Source organism: Squalius cephalus (genome assembly GCF_949319135.1).
Source record: "Squalius cephalus genome assembly, chromosome: 9".
Taxonomy (NCBI): domain Eukaryota; kingdom Metazoa; phylum Chordata; class Actinopteri; order Cypriniformes; family Leuciscidae; genus Squalius; species Squalius cephalus.
The window spans coordinates 8,566,506-8,584,136 of NC_137130.1; the positions used below are offsets into that span (position 1 = coordinate 8,566,506).

At 43.6% G+C, this 17,631-nt stretch overlaps 1 protein-coding gene across 2 annotated transcripts in view; it reads left to right on the forward strand.

Annotated features, from left to right (window-relative positions):
- Positions 1-4: 4 nt before the first annotated feature.
- Positions 5-17,631, forward strand: part of calcrla (calcitonin receptor-like a) — a 33,354-nt gene continuing 15,727 nt past the window's right edge. For both annotated transcript variants that reach the window (XR_013822185.1, XM_079880357.1), the window contains exon 1: positions 5-218. The gene's annotated coding sequence lies outside the window, so the exon portion shown is untranslated. The remainder of the gene's footprint in view (positions 219-17,631) is intronic.

Genomic DNA, 17,631 nt, shown 5'->3' on the forward strand with positions numbered 1-17,631 from the left:
AGCCACTACACTGAATATCTTCCAGCCTGACAGCCGTCGTCATTCACACGCTGCGCGTCTCGTGCGCTCTCTCATCTCGCGCTCTGATATTGTACATCGTTCATGTCACCGTGACGTCGCAAAGGAAAGTAATGACTGTTTATGGTTTATGTAAATAACAAGAAGGCACGCTCGTTTTTATCTGAAACTCTCCTGATCACCTTGGATTTAATCTACAGGTAAGAAAATGCTTGATACGGACGAACGACTTGTGAATTATATGGACAGGGAATTAATTTAGTACTGCTGGAGCCTCTCCAGTCAAGCGGGCTGTCTTGTTATAACAATTGCTGAAAGACTCCCAGACTTCTTATGAATTAATAAGAGCTTCAAACTGAGAAATAAACAGCGGATTTGTCTATTGGACTGAAATATCATTCAGATATTGGATCTTGTGTTCCGATAATTTTATAACTCAAGTTAAAGAGACGCAATATGTGAGTGTGGGCACATCTGTGCATGTGTATGTGTATGACCGAAACTGGATTGCACCAACAAATTTATCATCATTTTAATTTATTTTGTATTTATAGGTACAAACTATAATATTCTATAATGAAGAATGACTGTACCCAATACTGCTTGTCAATACCAGCATGCCAAGCATTATAGTTGTTCCATTTAATTAACTGCCAGATTACTTAACAAATCCAAGACTTATCCAACATTGTCGACAAAAAGTGAGAAATATCATTACTATTATACAATATTGAAGATCTAAATATGCCAAAATCCGCTTGATATATATACTGATATAGCCTATAGGCTACTGCATGCACACAGACTTATACTATATATATATATATATATATATATATATATATATATATATATATATATATATTTACACACACATCTATTATGTAAACAAAAACTTTTATGTTATATGTCATGATTAATCGATTTGGCAGCATGTGTGTGTGTGTGTGTGTGTGTGTGTGTGTGTGTGTGTGTGTGTGTGTGTGTGTGTGTGTGTGTGAACATTAATTAACTATATAAGATTAATGCGATAAGAAATCAGTTTGTTGGGCATTCTAAACATAGACCTATTTATTTTCCATGCAATCTTAGAACCGTATCTCTTCTTGTTGTACTTTATCATTATTCCAAAACCTTATAGCCTACCCATCAGTGGCAGGAACTGAAAAGATAAAATACTAGTATCATGAAGTAACTGGAAATACCAAGGTCTGTTGACATCTAACCACACTACTGACAGAAGGGGCCTGACAAGGAGGAAAATTTTGATAATTAATAGCCAACAGATAGCCTTGGTATTTGTGTTTTTTGGCCACATGGTTACACAAGAAGCCACTTATTTGTGATGAAATACTGTGGAGCTGATGGGGCATAGAACGCTGAAATGATCTTTTCAGATTTAGCTCATATGATGCAATGACACCGTTGAGACAGTCTCGGTTTGACATGCATATCTTCCTAAGATATTTCATGTAAAATTCTGTCTCATCGCTGTTGCTTGGCTCTTTAATCTCAAAATAATTGTGAATACAAGCATCAGTTAGCACTGCACAGTGCACATACTTGTGCTTAGGGATTTGAACAAACTTGATGGTAAAACTTAAACTTTTGAGTGTAACTAATCCTGCACAGTTTGTTCCAAATCCACCATGCAGCTTTCATAGATCAACCAGAATACACTAGCAGTCACCTAGCAATGCCATAGTAACCACTCTGAATACTCTAGTAACTGCACAGAAGCATGGTAAAACCACTCAGAACACTTTAACAATGGCATAGCAAAGCTCTGGCAATCACATTCAAGCATTATGGCGGTGAGTATTACATGGACAAGCATTTTCTAATATCACTTATTTTTGAAATCAGACCTTATTCATAGTGCTGAGGAATGAACAATTTGTTCTACGGATTCAGGTTGCAAAATTAAAAGGTTAGTGACTGTTCGTCTCTGGGGATGCTAGCTGGCAAAGGGACCTAATGAAAGAGGATTTGCAACTTAGATCACGAAAAAGCCAATTAATCCCCACACGGAATACCTTAAAGAGCATAGATTGTGCTTTTAAAAGGTAATCAATTATTTAGCCTTGCTGTTTGGGAGCCTTTTATGTGCTTCTCAATGCAGAGCCCCAAAGCATGCATGTGTTTGTCAAGGTTGAGTGCTGCTTTCGAGGAGGATTTAATGTCAGTGGAACAAAGCTGTGTTTCTGCCCTGGCGACATTGCGTTCAGTTACCATGGTTCACCCCTTAACGGAAACGTGGAGAGCAGAAAAATGTTTTAGCGCAAATATAGCTTTCACAATCCTTTGCTATTAGTGAAAAAGTGTGCTCGTCTTGAGCAGTCGACTTTACAGTCCCACTGGTTGGATTAATAGAATTTGTGCACGCTGGCCACATAATTAGATGCATGTGAGCTCAAAACAACCCTGAGCATTTTGCAAAGTAAATATTTTCTCCATCTCCACCGTGAGACAGGCCATGATATGTCTTGCATTTTTTATTAGCAGTGGTGTCAGAGTTCATGATTAGATGCTTTGAATTAATGCAACAAAAACAAGATTTATTACAGTCAGGGACTCAGTGTCTTGTTTCAGGCATTGAACCGGACTCAGGCTAATAGGACCATTTAATTTCCTCTCTCTAGATTCATTTGATTTTATGTGCGTTGAAGTCTGGCAAGCCTTTTATTGCAACCCGCTCTCTAGCTGTTATTTCCATCATCAAACATCAAAGCATCAAAGTCAGTGATGTTTATTTGTAAGATATATTTCATATGGTTATACCTAGAGCAATTATTCTGTACCATGTATCTCTTTAATACACAGATAGTTTGACCGTTCAAAAGAAAGTATCTTATGCTCACCAAACTGCATTTATTTAATCAAAAATACAGTAAAAACAGTAATATTGTGAATATGATTGAAATTTTAAATAACTGTGATACTCTACCATTCAAACGTTTGGGGAAAGAAAGATTTAATAATAATATATTTATTCAGCAAGGATGCATTCAATTGTTCAAAAGTGACAGTAAAGACATTTATAAATGCTACAAAATATTTCTATTCCAAATCAGTTTTGATCATTGACCTTTCTTTTCATCCAAGAATGTGGAAAGAAAATGCATCACAGTTTCCACAAAAATATTAAATGGCAAAAACATTAATGTTGATAATAATAATAATAAAAGAATATGAATAATAATTAAACACCAATATCAACTGATCACAATATTACTGTTTTTAGAGGTTTTTTTATACAATAAATGCATCCTTGGTCAACAAGAGACTTCTTTCAAAAATGCATATATATATATATATATATATATATATATATATATATATATATATATACATAAACAGTGGGGTCTATTGTACTTATATGATTTAGATCTGGAAATACATAACGGTTTCAGTTTGGGTAATGTAAAATATAATTATTAATATATCAAATAATTGATTATTAATATATAAAAATTCAGAATAGAAGTGGTTTCTTCTAATTTTGAACCACTTTGTATTTTGGCATTATATCAGCTATCGGCCACCTCCACTCTAGATATTAGTAACGGTTCGTTATATAAAGGCCTACAAATAACAGCATTACGTGAATATTCCTATGGATACTGGCAGCCAGGTTTGTCCTACAGTGTAATTAATCATGGCTATACATGTAGCTGATGACACAGAGTGAATGAGGCTGTAGTATTTTTAAAAATGGACCCTAGAGACGAAGGGCTTGTGTGGGTTGCCGAACAGTGGAAATATATACAGAGATTTAGAATGAGTGTTTAACGCTGATATACACTAAACAAACTGCCGTTGGCGGGCAGAGGCTTTAAGATTTATTGGCCTCTGCCACCACTCGGAGTGCGGGGGATCCTGGGAATGCATGTGGATGAGTCAAAGCCCACCCACTTCCAAGTGGGTCAGTCTTAGGTTATCATGTGTCTGCCAAACACTTCCTTTAAAAGTGGGATTTCATTTTTCTCTGAATGATTTAGGAGCACCAAGTGGAACTGGATCTTCCTCTTCTAATTTTAACACTCACCTCCTTCCCTTAGTCTCTCACTTTTGTTTGCTCCTCACAGATCTTGCCGAAAGTGTTACCTGAGTTTCATAACTCATTGGACCGCAGCCTTTCGTGCGAACCCTCCAATGCCGTTCTCTCCTGTAAGCGGCAAAGTCTCCTAAAGTTCAAGTTCAGGACCTTTCACATGCCTTCTCTAGTCCTGGAGGGTACAGGCGAATGGTCTGCGGGTTTAAAAATAGGGGTGAATATGATCCGGTTCCGAGTTTTATTTTCATGGCTCAGAGGAATCCTGGGAGCGCAGTGGCAAAACTCACGGTCCCGGAGAATGGTCTGCAGAGGAAGTGGTTTTAGATGCTAGACACAGAACTAGCTGTCTATACACAGCAGGATATCTTTGGGGAACTTCTATGAACACAATGCTTCTCTAATGCTTCCCCCCCTGAGCTTTTTCAGCTGTCTAGTTTTAAAACATAGGGGATACATTTGCGTGTGATTGGACAGGTTTCCATGCAATAAAGTCAGTAGAATAATTTTGGTTGCTGGATTCAGAATCACAGGAGGTTCTGTGTCTGTGGTTTGAGAAAGTCTTAATTGTCTCCTAAATTTTTTTATGCATTCTATAAAAAAAAGCCATGTGAAATAAAAAGAAGCCTGTTCTGTCCTTTTGATTTATTTGAACAAGCCTGGTCCTGCAGAATATGCTTAATCAGTTGTTTTAGTCCTGGTTGCTTCATTAAACAAAATCTTTCTTCGTTGCAAGAGCTACTATGTTATTATCTTGCATATGGGCATCTGCGCTGCATGCTTTAAATAATGCATTTTCTATAAACTAGAGAGAAGTGTGTTTTTAACAGCTATATTTTCACAGGATGTTCTTATAGCCAATGTTGAATATCTGAATCGTGACAGCTGATACCACTTTATTTACATGTATTTTCTTTGTTTAGCATCCAATTCACCAAAGAACTTCTGCAAATCAAGTAAAAACACAAAAAAAGTACTAATGGAAAATTTTAAAATGATAATTTTGGAAATGCAGGGACTAATTCACTAAACAGCTCAACCAAGTGCTAAATGCACTGAAATGCACTTGGGGTATTTAAATATTGTTATAAATTATTTATTTATTTGTGCAGGTAAAACATTACAAGTAATGTGAGTTACTTAATCAGATTACTTTTCCCAAGTAAAGTAACACATTACTTTTAAACTTTCAACAAAATATATTAGAATCACTTTGTTTTTCAATTTATTGACTGACACCTCTTCTGTCCCCATGTTGAGAGAAATCAGATGCAGAGGTGTGCGGTAAACATGATGCTTATTTTAGTTCTAGACTAAATGTGAGCATGCATTTACTCTTCTCACTTGCACAAAAACAGATTCAGTATTCCTCATAATGAATAAAAACAGGCAAACTCAGAATTACTCAAACCAGCAATTATTAAATGTTAAATAACACAAATATACTTTATGTATTTAATCTCACATTATTAACCAATATCTTTGCTGCTGACCTTCGATGCCCCAATTCAACCATACTAAGCAAAAATTACTTTAGGTAAACATCTCATTTGTGTTTCATATTTTGTTTTTGTTGCTGAAGTAAGAGTGCTGGGTTGTGTCCGAAATCGCCTCCTAAACCCTTAAATAGGGCACTATTTGAGGGGACAAGCCATTTGTAGTCCGAAACCATAGTGGACATTATCGAGTGCACTCATTCAATCCCACAATGCACTGCAATAACGAGTGTACATCCGATGTATGCTCAACGGCTAGAGAATACCCATAATTCACTGTGAATTATACACAGTGGATCATAACTCAGCTGAATCATCCATCCATCCATTTTCCAAACCAATGGTCCAATGTGGGTGCAGCATAATATCATACAGGTATAAATTCATTTTTAATTGATTATTAAATTGTTTATTTAGGTTTATACATGCTAGTTTCCATGACAGATTTCAAGATAAATCGTTTGCTAAGTTTCAAATGATTATTAAACAGCAAGCACAGACTATGCAAAAGCGGAAGCCCTTCCGGTGCACTCAGTGTCTGAATTCACTCACTCCTTTTCATTCACTATGTGAATAGGAGTAATGTAGGGGATAGTGAATGAGTGTATAGGATGCGATTTCGAAGTTTCAGCCCTGAACTTTCTTCTCCTCCATACTATTCTTCCGTTATACAGAATGGCAGCAGAGCTGAAAGGTTCGTTTGAGCTGAGCCCTCGACTGTACAGGCTAGAATTTGTATTTCCTTCAGTCTGAGGCTCATTCATATCACTATTAATGTGAATGGGCCTTTACATTTGTGAGAAACAGAACTTTTGTTTATTTGTTTGTTTGTTTGTTATTAAAAATCCCAGGTGAGAAAAGGCAACTTAAAAGTAACTTAATGCATAACGTTCCATTAAAAAGTAACTAAGTAACGCAATTAGTTACTTTTTTAGGGAATAACGCAATATTGTAATGCATTACTTTTAAAAGTAACTTTCCCAACACTACCAATGTTAAACACTAAATGTTACAATACGCTGTTTGCGGAACACTTGAATATCTAAATTGTGCCAGCTGATACCACTTCATTCACATGCATTTTATGAGTTGTTTAAAGCCCATATTGCAGGTTAGAGTACCCAGTGAGCCAATGTATAGAAAAATAATGTAGGAACTAGATTTAAATATAAACATATACTTATAAAACGCTATTTAGGCTTCTGGAGTCGTTTTTGTGAGAAAATTTTACTTCCGCAAACCACCGAACCGGAAGTGACGTAACATGAGGGAGAGCGGTCAAAGTAAACAATAGGAAAGCAATGGATCGCAATGACAGTTCGGAAAGCTGGGGGAATTGTAGCCTAAATGTTTACTCGTATGATATATATAATTCATATAATTGATATATAGGATGATATCATATGAGCCTGATATGAAGCCAAGTGAGCAGGACAGGCCAGGGTTAGACAGAACAACGGTGAGTTGTGGTGTGAGGAGAACAAGGCGAGAGAACGACACCAACGATACCAACCTACTCCACACTGAGCGAACGCAGACCTGCAAACGACTCCCTCAGGTGACGTCATTGACGTCATATGACGCGATGGTGAAAAAAAGCGTTTTTTCAACACGGTCAAGGAAACTGTCACGTTTTGAGCCCTTATGTCTTGCAAAACAATTTTTAATCCTGCATTTACTTTTCATATGGTATTTTCATACAAGGTTATATTAATTTTGAAAAAATAAAAAACCTGCAACATGGGCTTTAACATTCAGTTCACCAAAGAAATCCTGCAAATCAGTTATTTAGCATTTAGCTGGTTGAGCTATTTAGTAAATTCGCCCCTGCATTTCCAAAATGATAGTTTTCAAATGATCCATCATAACATGCATCTGTATCCAGACACTTAAGAGCAAGTTATGAAAAACAGTGGAAACACTCAGGGGATGGATTATGGTTTGAGCCCTGAAATATCTTAAAATGAACAGCTTTGCTACCCTGTTTTATTTCTGTTCTCCTTGGGCTGTTTGTATCAGTAGCCACACTAGAGGATAATGGTCACCCCTGCAGTTTTGCATGTTCAGCTGTGTTACGCTGGGGCAGGAAAGGGAGGGTCAGCTCACATTACCAAGAATCAACATTTGGCAGATGTTTCCAGGTAGTTACGTGCTGTGTTTCATAAAAGCAATTTGCTGCCCTGATTTGACATATGCTGGTGTCAGTCTAAATAAAACATTCATACTTTTTTGCTTAATGCTGTACTACTTTTTATAGGCTGTTTTTCATACTCCCTGGTTCTATTTTAAGTTACAGTACTGGTACTGTATATTCCTCATATTGAGTTACAGTGTATGATTTCACACCCTCTTTTGTAATATCCCGTTGCTATCTAGACGAACCTGATGCTCAAGTAAACATAATCCCTCAAATTGTCACTGCATTGCCTGCTATTGTTGAAACCATCATGATGTGACATTGAAATAACCTTACTGTGTTTAATTCATAGAAAACAAATATGACCAGCTTGTGTCTGCATTATATTGCAACAGTGGTTCTCAAAAATGGATCTCAGATCTATCCTTAAATTTTTTTTTTTAAATGCAAATAATAAAAACGATGCGCTATATACCATTAAAAATATATCTTTCTGGAAAGAAATTAAACCTTTTATTCAGCAAGGATTAAATTGATCAAAAGTAGTGAAGACTTTTCCATTGTTACAAAAGACATAATTAAATACAGTTCTTTTGAACTTTCTCATTGAAGAATCCAGACATTTTTTTGATCACGGGTTCCACAAAAATATTAAGCAGCACATCTGTTTTTCAACATTGATAATCTTGTGCACCAAATCAGCATGTTAGAATGATTTCTGAAGGATCATGTGACACTGAAGATTGGAGTAATGATGCTGAAAATTCAGCTTCGCATCACAGGAATTCTATTTAATGTATTAAAATAGAAAACAGTTATTTTAAAATATATATAATATTTCAAAATATTACAGTTCTTAATGCTTTTTTGATCAAATACATGCAGCCAGCCTTGTTGAGCATAAGAGACTTCTTTCAAAACTTCTTTTACCGACCCCAAACTTTTGAAAGGTATTTACTGTATAATTGTGAATAGTTAGAATAGCAACATAAATAGGCTTCTTATCTTTAACAACGTAAAAATACTTTAAATTACTTTTGTTGTTGACTTCAAAGACCAGGGATGAAAAAATCAAACTCTACAATATTTTGAAGCAAATTCATCTATTACACTAATAAAAGCTAATAAAATTATACAGTTGCCAACATGAACAGGTCGTGCAACATGCCAACATACTTTAAAACCATGAACAAATCTAAGCAAAGAAAAATAATGTATATGATATATGAAATATATGATCCGGATTACATACATTTCACTTGCAACATTAACAAAAATGGTATATGTCATATAAGTTGTTGTATGTGACGGATAGTTGTTCAGGGAAGTGGAAGGGCACGGGTATCAGAGGAAGTAAAAGCTTGGCATTTTTCGAATATCTTGTGCTACATCCCACCCACTTAAACCTTCCAAGACAATTCAGAGCGGCTTTTACTCTGACAGAATCACCAGCTGTGTTCTCCAGCATCTGCATGACTTCATTATGACTTGCTTTATAAAGCTCAATATCGGGTTGTACCCAAGGCAGTGAGCCAATGTTGGCTTCATTTTCAGTTAATACACATCAGCTACAACTAACAGAAAAAACAGTGGAATGACATGAAAGAATCATCTAAGGGTTTGAGGTGCCTTGACAAAAGGGGTGTGGAGTAAGTGTGTAAAGGAGTGAACTGCTATGGGCTTTTTGGGCTGTTATGTAATCAGGTGGCAGGTTACAATGTTGCTTTCTAGATCATGGTCTTGTTGCAGATTTTTGTTGCAAGAGTTGCCAGTTACAAGAAAGAATGTGTTGCATTTAGGAGCACTGTTGTTATTGTTAACTAATTTGAACTATTAATTCATTAATATAAAGTTGAAATAATATAAATATCAGATAAGCTATATAGAATAAAGTTTAAACGTAAAAAGGCCTTGGCAACTAACTGAAATAAAAGTACTAAAGAAGCAGGAATATATTTCAAAAACAAAAAACAAATAAAATAATAATTATGAAAGCAGAAAACAAAATGACTAAATCTAAAAATTAAAATTAAAATAAAAAATAATACTTGATTCAAAATATTAAAATAATAATCAACAAATAGTATATAAGTAATACTAAAATAACACTTCTCAGGAAAGAAAATGCTTTACGGTTATGTGTATATTTGAAATATGCAGTCAATTGTCAAACTTATCTTAAAACACTTCATGTCACGTATAAAAAAAATCCTTTGCTTCAAGACAGGAATAATTTATCTGTTCCAAATCACCTGCTGAAGAAAGAAGTAAAAGCAAAAGGAGAAATTCTGAAGACTGTTTTTCTCACTTTTCTTTAAAAACTCACCTTTGGTTTTCCATGTAAAAAAAATAGTTTGGAATAACATTAGGATAAGGAAATAATGAAATAATTTTCTAGGATTTCAATTCAATATATTTTCAGGAGTGTTTATCTTGAGCGCACAGTTGCAATGTTTACATTTGCATCTCTAATGGAAATGAGATTAATACAAATTCATTCATATTTACATCAACAGACGTGCCACTGGGTCTGTGCCGAGCATGTATCTGAGCGATAAGTCTAATCTCCACAGATCACATTGTGGGACTTCTGAGCGAGCTGGAATTATTCTGGAAATAGGAAAAGGTAATTGTGAATGCTTAGAAGGAACTTGGACTGCAAGTAAACATCCTTTGGTCACTGTAGGATGTTTACAAGCTTCAGCTTCAAAACAAGTGTGCGATAAGCAGAAAGAAAGATTTCTTACAAATCTATACACAAGTACACAGTGTTTAGAGCACTTTATTATATACACTACCCTTCAAAATTTTAATGGTCAATATTGTCAATATTTTGTTTTTCCCTCACCAAGGCTGCTTTTTTTATATATATAAATGTTCATCTATCAATGTTGAAAACAGTTGTGCTGTTTAATATGTTTGTGAAAACTGTGATACATTTATTTCCAATATTCTTTGATTAATAAAAAGCTCAAAAGAACAGCATTTATTTGAAATAGTCTTTACTGTCACTTTTAATCAATTTAATGCATGCTTGCTGAATACAGCTGAGTAAGTGATTTCTTTAAAAAAAAAAATCTTACTGACCCCAAAGTTTTGAATTGTCGTGTATATTGTCTTTGCTGTAGGATAAATAATAGTGGATAATAAATAATATAAATAATAGTAAATCACACTGGACTCGTACTTGAATTGAATCGTTTCGGTTACTCACGTAACCTCTGTTCTCTCTAGAAGAGGGAACGAGTATTGCGTAGTTGCTACGCTACGGGAAAGCCTTTCTTTCTCGAGATACTGAAGCCAAAAATTATCCTTAATTTTTATAATCTTGTCAACGCAGTGCGGCAGCCTGCAGACCTAGGGCGAGCTACTAGCGTGCCCATTGGCTGCCCTGCGGCAACTGCAGCAGCCTACCGCTGAGCCCTTGGCGTGACGTCACGACCAATGAGCGCGCTTGGCGCGCTTACTGCGTCACAGCCCGCGAAAAGGGGGGTGTGGCTTAGCGTATATAAACAGGGCTCGGAGGCTGCTTCTCTGGTTTCTGTCGCATGAAGCGAAATGAGCTCGTGGCGCGAGCACGGCGGGCTACGCAATACTCGTTCCCTCTTCTAGAGAGAACAGAGGTTACGTGAGTAACCGAAACGTTCTCTTACGAGAGGTTCTCTCGTATTGCGTAGTTGCTACGCTACGGGAACGCCCTTGTCAACGCCGTGCGCGCCCAGCATCCACTGAATGAGTCCCAGGGAGAGCCCGGGGAACGTGATAGCGGAGAGCCGGGCGGCCTAAAGAGGGCTAGCGCCGTACATAAGCACACACTAGGGGGTTTGGAGCGGCACGGCCGGTCCGAACTGACAATTCCCTGCATAGTGCAGCTCAACCAGTAGAGCTAAATCACACACCGTAGCCCGCGCACAGATAGTGGGCCGGCATACGCGAGACTTAGACTGATAACACTTTCGCCTGCAAGGCGGGAACATCCAGGTTGTAAAACCTAACAAATGTAGAGGGGGAGGCCCAGCCTGCCGCTGCACAAATGTCATGAATGGGAATCCCGCTGGACCACGCCCACGACGAGGCCATGCCTCTGGTGGAGTGAGCTCGAATGCCCAATGGGCACTGCAGGTCTTTAGACGCATAAGCCACAGCAATAGCGTCCACTATCCATCTGGACAGGCTGTGTTTCGAGGCGGCGAGACCCTTGGTGCGCCCACCAAACGAAACAAAGAGCTGATCCGAGCGCCTGAAAGCGGCGGACCGTGAAATGTAGTTCCTCAACGCCCTGACCGGGCAGAGGAGATTACCATCGGCCTCGCTGCCATGCGTTGGCAGGGCTGAGAGGGAAATGACCTGTGCTCTGAAGGGAGTGCCCAAAATTTTGGGAACGTACCCATGCCTCGGTCTGAGAATGACTTTGGAGTCATTAGGTCCGAACTCGAGGCACGCGGCGTTAATAGATAACGCGTGAAGGTCTCCCACTCGTTTGACTGAAGACAGTGCTATCAGAAAAACGGTTTTGAGCGTGAGGTATTTCATATCCACAGTTTCCAAGGGTTCGAAGGGATGCGCTCTCAGGGCCTCCAAGACCAGAGAAAGATCCCACATAGGAACCGCGGGGGGTCGCGGGGGGTTCATCCTCCTGGCTCCCCTAAGGAAGCGGATGACGAACTCGTTCCTTCCTAATGCGCTGAAACAGAGAGCGCTGAAATGGCCGCAACATAGACTTTGAGCGTGGAGGGGGACCTGCCCGCGTCCAGTAGCTCTTGAAGGAAACACAGAATTCGCGATACCCCACATGTCTGTGGATTGAGCCCCTTAGCAGTGCACCATCTGTTAAACACTGACCATTTCGACATGTAGAGCCGCCTCGTAGAGGGGGCTCTAGATTGTATGATCGTGTTCATGACCCCGTCTGGCAGATCAGCCTGTAATCGTTGAGGCTCCACGCATGCAGAGACCAGCGCTCTGGATGGGGATGCCATATCGAGCCGCGGGCTTGAGAGAGAAGGTCTCTCTTCACCGGTATCGGCCAGGGGGCTGAGTCTGCCAGCTGTATTAGATCCGGGAACCAAGCTTGGTTCTCCCAGCATGGGGCTATGAGGAGCACTGAGTGGCGCGCTTCCCTGATTCTCTCGATGACCTGAGGCAGCAGAGAGACCGGGGGAAAAGCGTACAACGGGCCGCTGGGCCAGCGCGTCCTCGTTCTTCGAGAAGAACTCTGGGCAATGAGCGTTGTCTTTTGACGCAAAAAGGTCGACTTTCGCTTTGCCGAAACGGCGCCACAGTAACTGGACTGTTTGGGGGTGTAGAGACCACTCCCCAGGGGGAACGTTGTCCCTGGACAGTCTGTCGGGACCCTCGTTCAGGTGGCCAGGCACATGCGCGGCTCTCAGCGAGCGCAGAGAGTGCTGAGCCCACACGAGGAGGCGTTCCGCCAGGGTGCAGAGCGTCTTTGATCTGACACCGCCCTGGCGATTCACATAGGCCACTACCGATGTATTGTCCGTGCGGACTAGAACATGGTGACCGTGGAGGAATGGGAGGAAGTGTTTGAGCGCTTTCTCGACCGCGAGCATCTCTAGACAGTTTATGTGTAGGAGATTCTCCTGGTCTGACCAGCGGCCATAGACCGGTCTGCCTTCGAAGAGCGCTCCCCAACCTAGGTTGGAAGCGTCTGTCGAGACAACTTTCCGGTGTGAAATCACTCCCATAGTCACTCCCGTGAGATACCATTCGGCTGCCAGCCAGGGCTGCAGGGCTGAAATGCAGCCCTGATTCACTCTGACTCGCAAGCCGCCGGCCGCCCAGGCTCGGTGGGGCACGCGCGCTTTCAGCCAGCGTTGAAGCGGGCGCATGCGCAGTAAGCCCAGCTGGAGCGCTGCTGCAGCTGAGGCCATATGCCCCAAGATACGCTGGAATGTCCTCAGCGGAACCCGGCTGCCTATTTGGAGGGATGCGGCGAGGAGGCGGATGCGGCGCGCGCGCTGCTCCGACAGTCTGGCCGTCATAGCCACCGAGTCCAGTTCTATTCCAAGAAAGGAAATTGACTGACGGGGCGATAGCGAGCTCTTGGTCCAGTTGACCGAGAGACCCAGCTCCTCCAAATGGCTGAGAAGCGCTGTTCTGTGAGACACAAGTTCCGTCTCTGACTGCGCTAGAATAAGCCAATCGTCCAGATAATTCAGTATTCGCATTCCCTGTTTTCTCAGGGGAGCGAGGGCCGTGTCCATGCATTTCGTAAATGTACGGGGTGCCAAAGACAGGCCGAAGGGCAGGACTGTGTACTGATATACTCGACCGTTGAAGGCGAATCTCAAGAATGGCCTGTGACGGGGAGTTATCTGGATCTGAAAGTATGCGTCTTTTAGATCGAGAGAGATAAACCAGTCTCCTGGGCGAATCTGCGCGAGGATTTTTCTGGTTGTGATCATTTTGAACGGCCGTCTCATGAGGGCTTTGTTCAGATGTCTCAGATCTAAAATAGGTCTTAACGCTCCGTCCTTCTTGGGTACGAGGAAGTAGCGGCTGTAAAAGCCCGACTCGCTCAGGGAAGGATGAACCTGTTCTATAGCCCCTTTGCGCAGCAGCTTCGCTATTTCTGCTTGAAGCAGGTGCGCAGCTTCTGAACTCACTCTCATCTCCGTCTGTGCTGTAAAGCGCGGAGGGCGACGAGCGAATTGAAGCGAATAGCCGTGTTTTATAGTATTCAGCACCCATTCTGACGCGCCCTGAATCGCTTCCCATGCTTTCGCATGCATAGCTAGGGGTCGAATGGTCTCTGGGTTCAGATCGCCGCGCTGCGCGGGATGGGGAACCTGTATCAGAGAGGATGGAGCGGCGTGCGCGCCGCTGGTGCTCGAACACGGGGGCTGGTAAACAGTATTGGCCGACTGAACAGCATTCAGTAGCTCGGTCCCATCGGATGGAGCGTGATTTGCTGTCAAACATCCCAGGCGCGAGAGTGGCGTGGGGATTATAATGTCTAAAAGTGAGTGCGCGTGCTCGTGAGCGGGCGCAGAGTTTACACTTATGACATGGCCAGTGTTTGGGAGCTTTAGAGGGTCTGTGACCCAAGGTAACTGACTGGCAGAGCGAACAGCGGGTAGGTGTGAGCACAAGGCTGTGGGCACATTTTCTACACTTAATACTCGAGCGGCTTGCGTCCGCTTCATGAGAGAGCGCTCTGTGCGCGTTACCATGGGGACCCTGTTTGTGTGAAGCAGTGAGCACATGGGAGTGGGCACATTTTCTACACTTATAATACTCTCGGCCTGAGCCGTTGTTGCCCGGGGTAACCGAGTGACAGAGCGAGTTACGGGTAGATGTGAGCACAGAGTTGTGGGCACATTTACTACACTTAGTACTCGAGCGGTGTGTGACCGCTTTATGAGAGAGCGCTCTGAGCGCGTTACCATGGGGACCGTGTTTGTGTGAAGCAGTGAGCACGTGGGAGTGGGCACATTTTCTGCACTTACAACACCTTCGGCCGGAGCCGGAAAACCCGAATTTACACTCTTTCTGAGATTTATTTGGGCCGCCGTAAAAACGGCGTTTGTGTGCAGGCGAGCGAGTGGTATTACTGGCTCGTTGGCTGCGGTGTAAGCTGCTGCAGTAGCCTGTACTGAGGGGACTGACAGAGCTGGGCGTTTTGATGGCGGTCCGGCCGCAGCGGGACTCAGCCATCTTTTCCTCCCTGCGGGTGCTAGGAGGACTTCGCGGGCTCAGACTTCAGCGTTATCTTGGGACGCGGACCCCGGGGGGGCGGCGGTCTGTGACGGCTGGTTGAGCGCGACCTAGGGCGGCCGCCCTGGCGTCGCTGCGAAGCAGTTGGTGGCCGAGACGAGCGCTGTGTGGAGCTGCGCGCAGGAGGCTGAGCTTGAGAGCGGCCTGCGGCTGGGCTCGAGCGGCGGGGCAGGAAGAGATTCATAGCCTGCGACGCCTTCTGTACTTCAGAGAAGCGGTCCACAATCCCGCTGACCGCAGGGCCGAAGAGGCCAGTGGGCGAGAGCGGGGCGTTGAGGAAAACAGCGCGTTCTGACTCACTCATATCCGCCAGCGTCAACCATAAGTGTCTGTCGATGACGGTGAGCGCGGCCATGGATCTGCCGATGGCTTGTGCAGCGGTTTTGGTAGCGCGGAGCGAAAGGTCCGTCGCGCTGCGCAGATCTGTTAAGGCTGTGTGATCCGAGCCCTTCTCGTCCAATTCACGGAGGAGGTCGGCTTGCAGGATCTGGAGAACAGCCATCGAGTGCAGGGCGGAAGCAGCTTGGCCGGAGGCGGCGAATGCGCGGCCGGCGAGAGCTGATGTGGTCCTGCAGGCTTTGGACGGCAGGGCAGACTTTGAGCGCCATCTAGCAGACGGCGGGCAAAGGTGCGTTGCCACCGCTTCCTCAACGGAAGGGATGCCGGTATATCCTTTCTCGGCGGCCCCGTCCACCTGGGAGAGGGCCGAGGAGACAGATGAGCGGAGTCTAGCGGAGAAGGGCGCGTTCCACGACTTCGATAGCTCCGCATGGAGCTCGGGCAGGAAGGGTGCTGACCTAGAGGCTGGCGCTTGGCGGCGGCTAGGCAGAAAACACCCGTCGAGTCGGTTCGGCGCGGGCTCCTTGGGTGGGGACCAGTCCAATCCCAGTCGGTCGACCGCTTTGGTGAGGAGGCGGATAAGCTCCGCGTCAACACTGGAGCGGGACCTGCCAGACTCTGGAGTCGAGGAGGCGGAGCGGTGAGAGCCCGACCATTCCTCGCTGTCCGAAGCAAGCAGAGAGCAGCTGTCAGCGGCGTCATCTGCTTCATCCCCAAAGGCGACGGCAGTGCAGGCAGTGGCCGGCCGCTGCGCGTCGGTGAAGGGCGGGGGAGAAGGAGAGAGCGAGGCTCGCGGGAGGGGCTCCGGCGAGCGCTCAGCTATAACCACCGGCTCGGGAGGCCTTTGAGAGCGGCGTTTCTTCTTTCGCGGCCCTGAAGAGGCAGCCGGGGAAGGTGGAGGATCATCAAACATGGCGAGTCGAGCCCGCAGGGTCGACATCGGCAAGTCCTCACACTGTTCGCAGCCGCCCGTGGAGAGGGCGCGGGCTGCGTGGTCGAGGCCCAGGCAGAGAGCGCAGACCACGTGGCGGTCTCCGTCGCTGAGCGAGGCTCTGCACGAGCCACAGGATGAGCGAGGCATTTGCAACAACGCCTCGCGCTCTTTTAGATGCAAAGTGTGTCGCGGGGCGAACACACACACACATACAACACAGAGCAGTAAAGGATATATTCGCCGGATAGCGAAGCAGGCAGGGAAGGCTGAAGGCGGCGAAGGCGGCCGGCGTCCTCAGGCTGAGATCCTCGGCGTGCTGGTCGCTTGATTCAACGGCGGCTTCCTCAGAGAGCAGCGATGCGAAGAGCTTCGCTGAAAAGACAGAAATCAGAGAAGCAGCCTCCGAGCCCTGTTTATATACGCTAAGCCACACCCCCCTTTTCGCGGGCTGTGACGCAGTAAGCGCGCCAAGCGCGCTCATTGGTCGTGACGTCACGCCAAGGGCTCAGCGGTAGGCTGCTGCAGTTGCCGCAGGGCAGCCAATGGGCACGCTAGTAGCTCGCCCTAGGTCTGCAGGCTGCCGCACTGCGTTGACAAGATTATAAAAATTAAGGATAATTTTTGGCTTCAGTATCTCGAGAAAGAAAGGCTTTCCCGTAGCGTAGCAACTACGCAATACGAGAGAACCTCTCGTAAGAGAACTATACAGTCCTGTGCCACTATTGTATTTTCATAAAAATAAAACAGACTTCACATGTGATTAATAAATGTAGGATGATCTGCTCTGCTGAATTAAGGAACACACATCAAAGTCTTTATACCAATGAGGTATTAAGGGAGATTGCCTGACCTACAAAGTGACCTTTTTGTCTATCGATTGCAACACTAATAAGGTAACACACACACTGCAGTT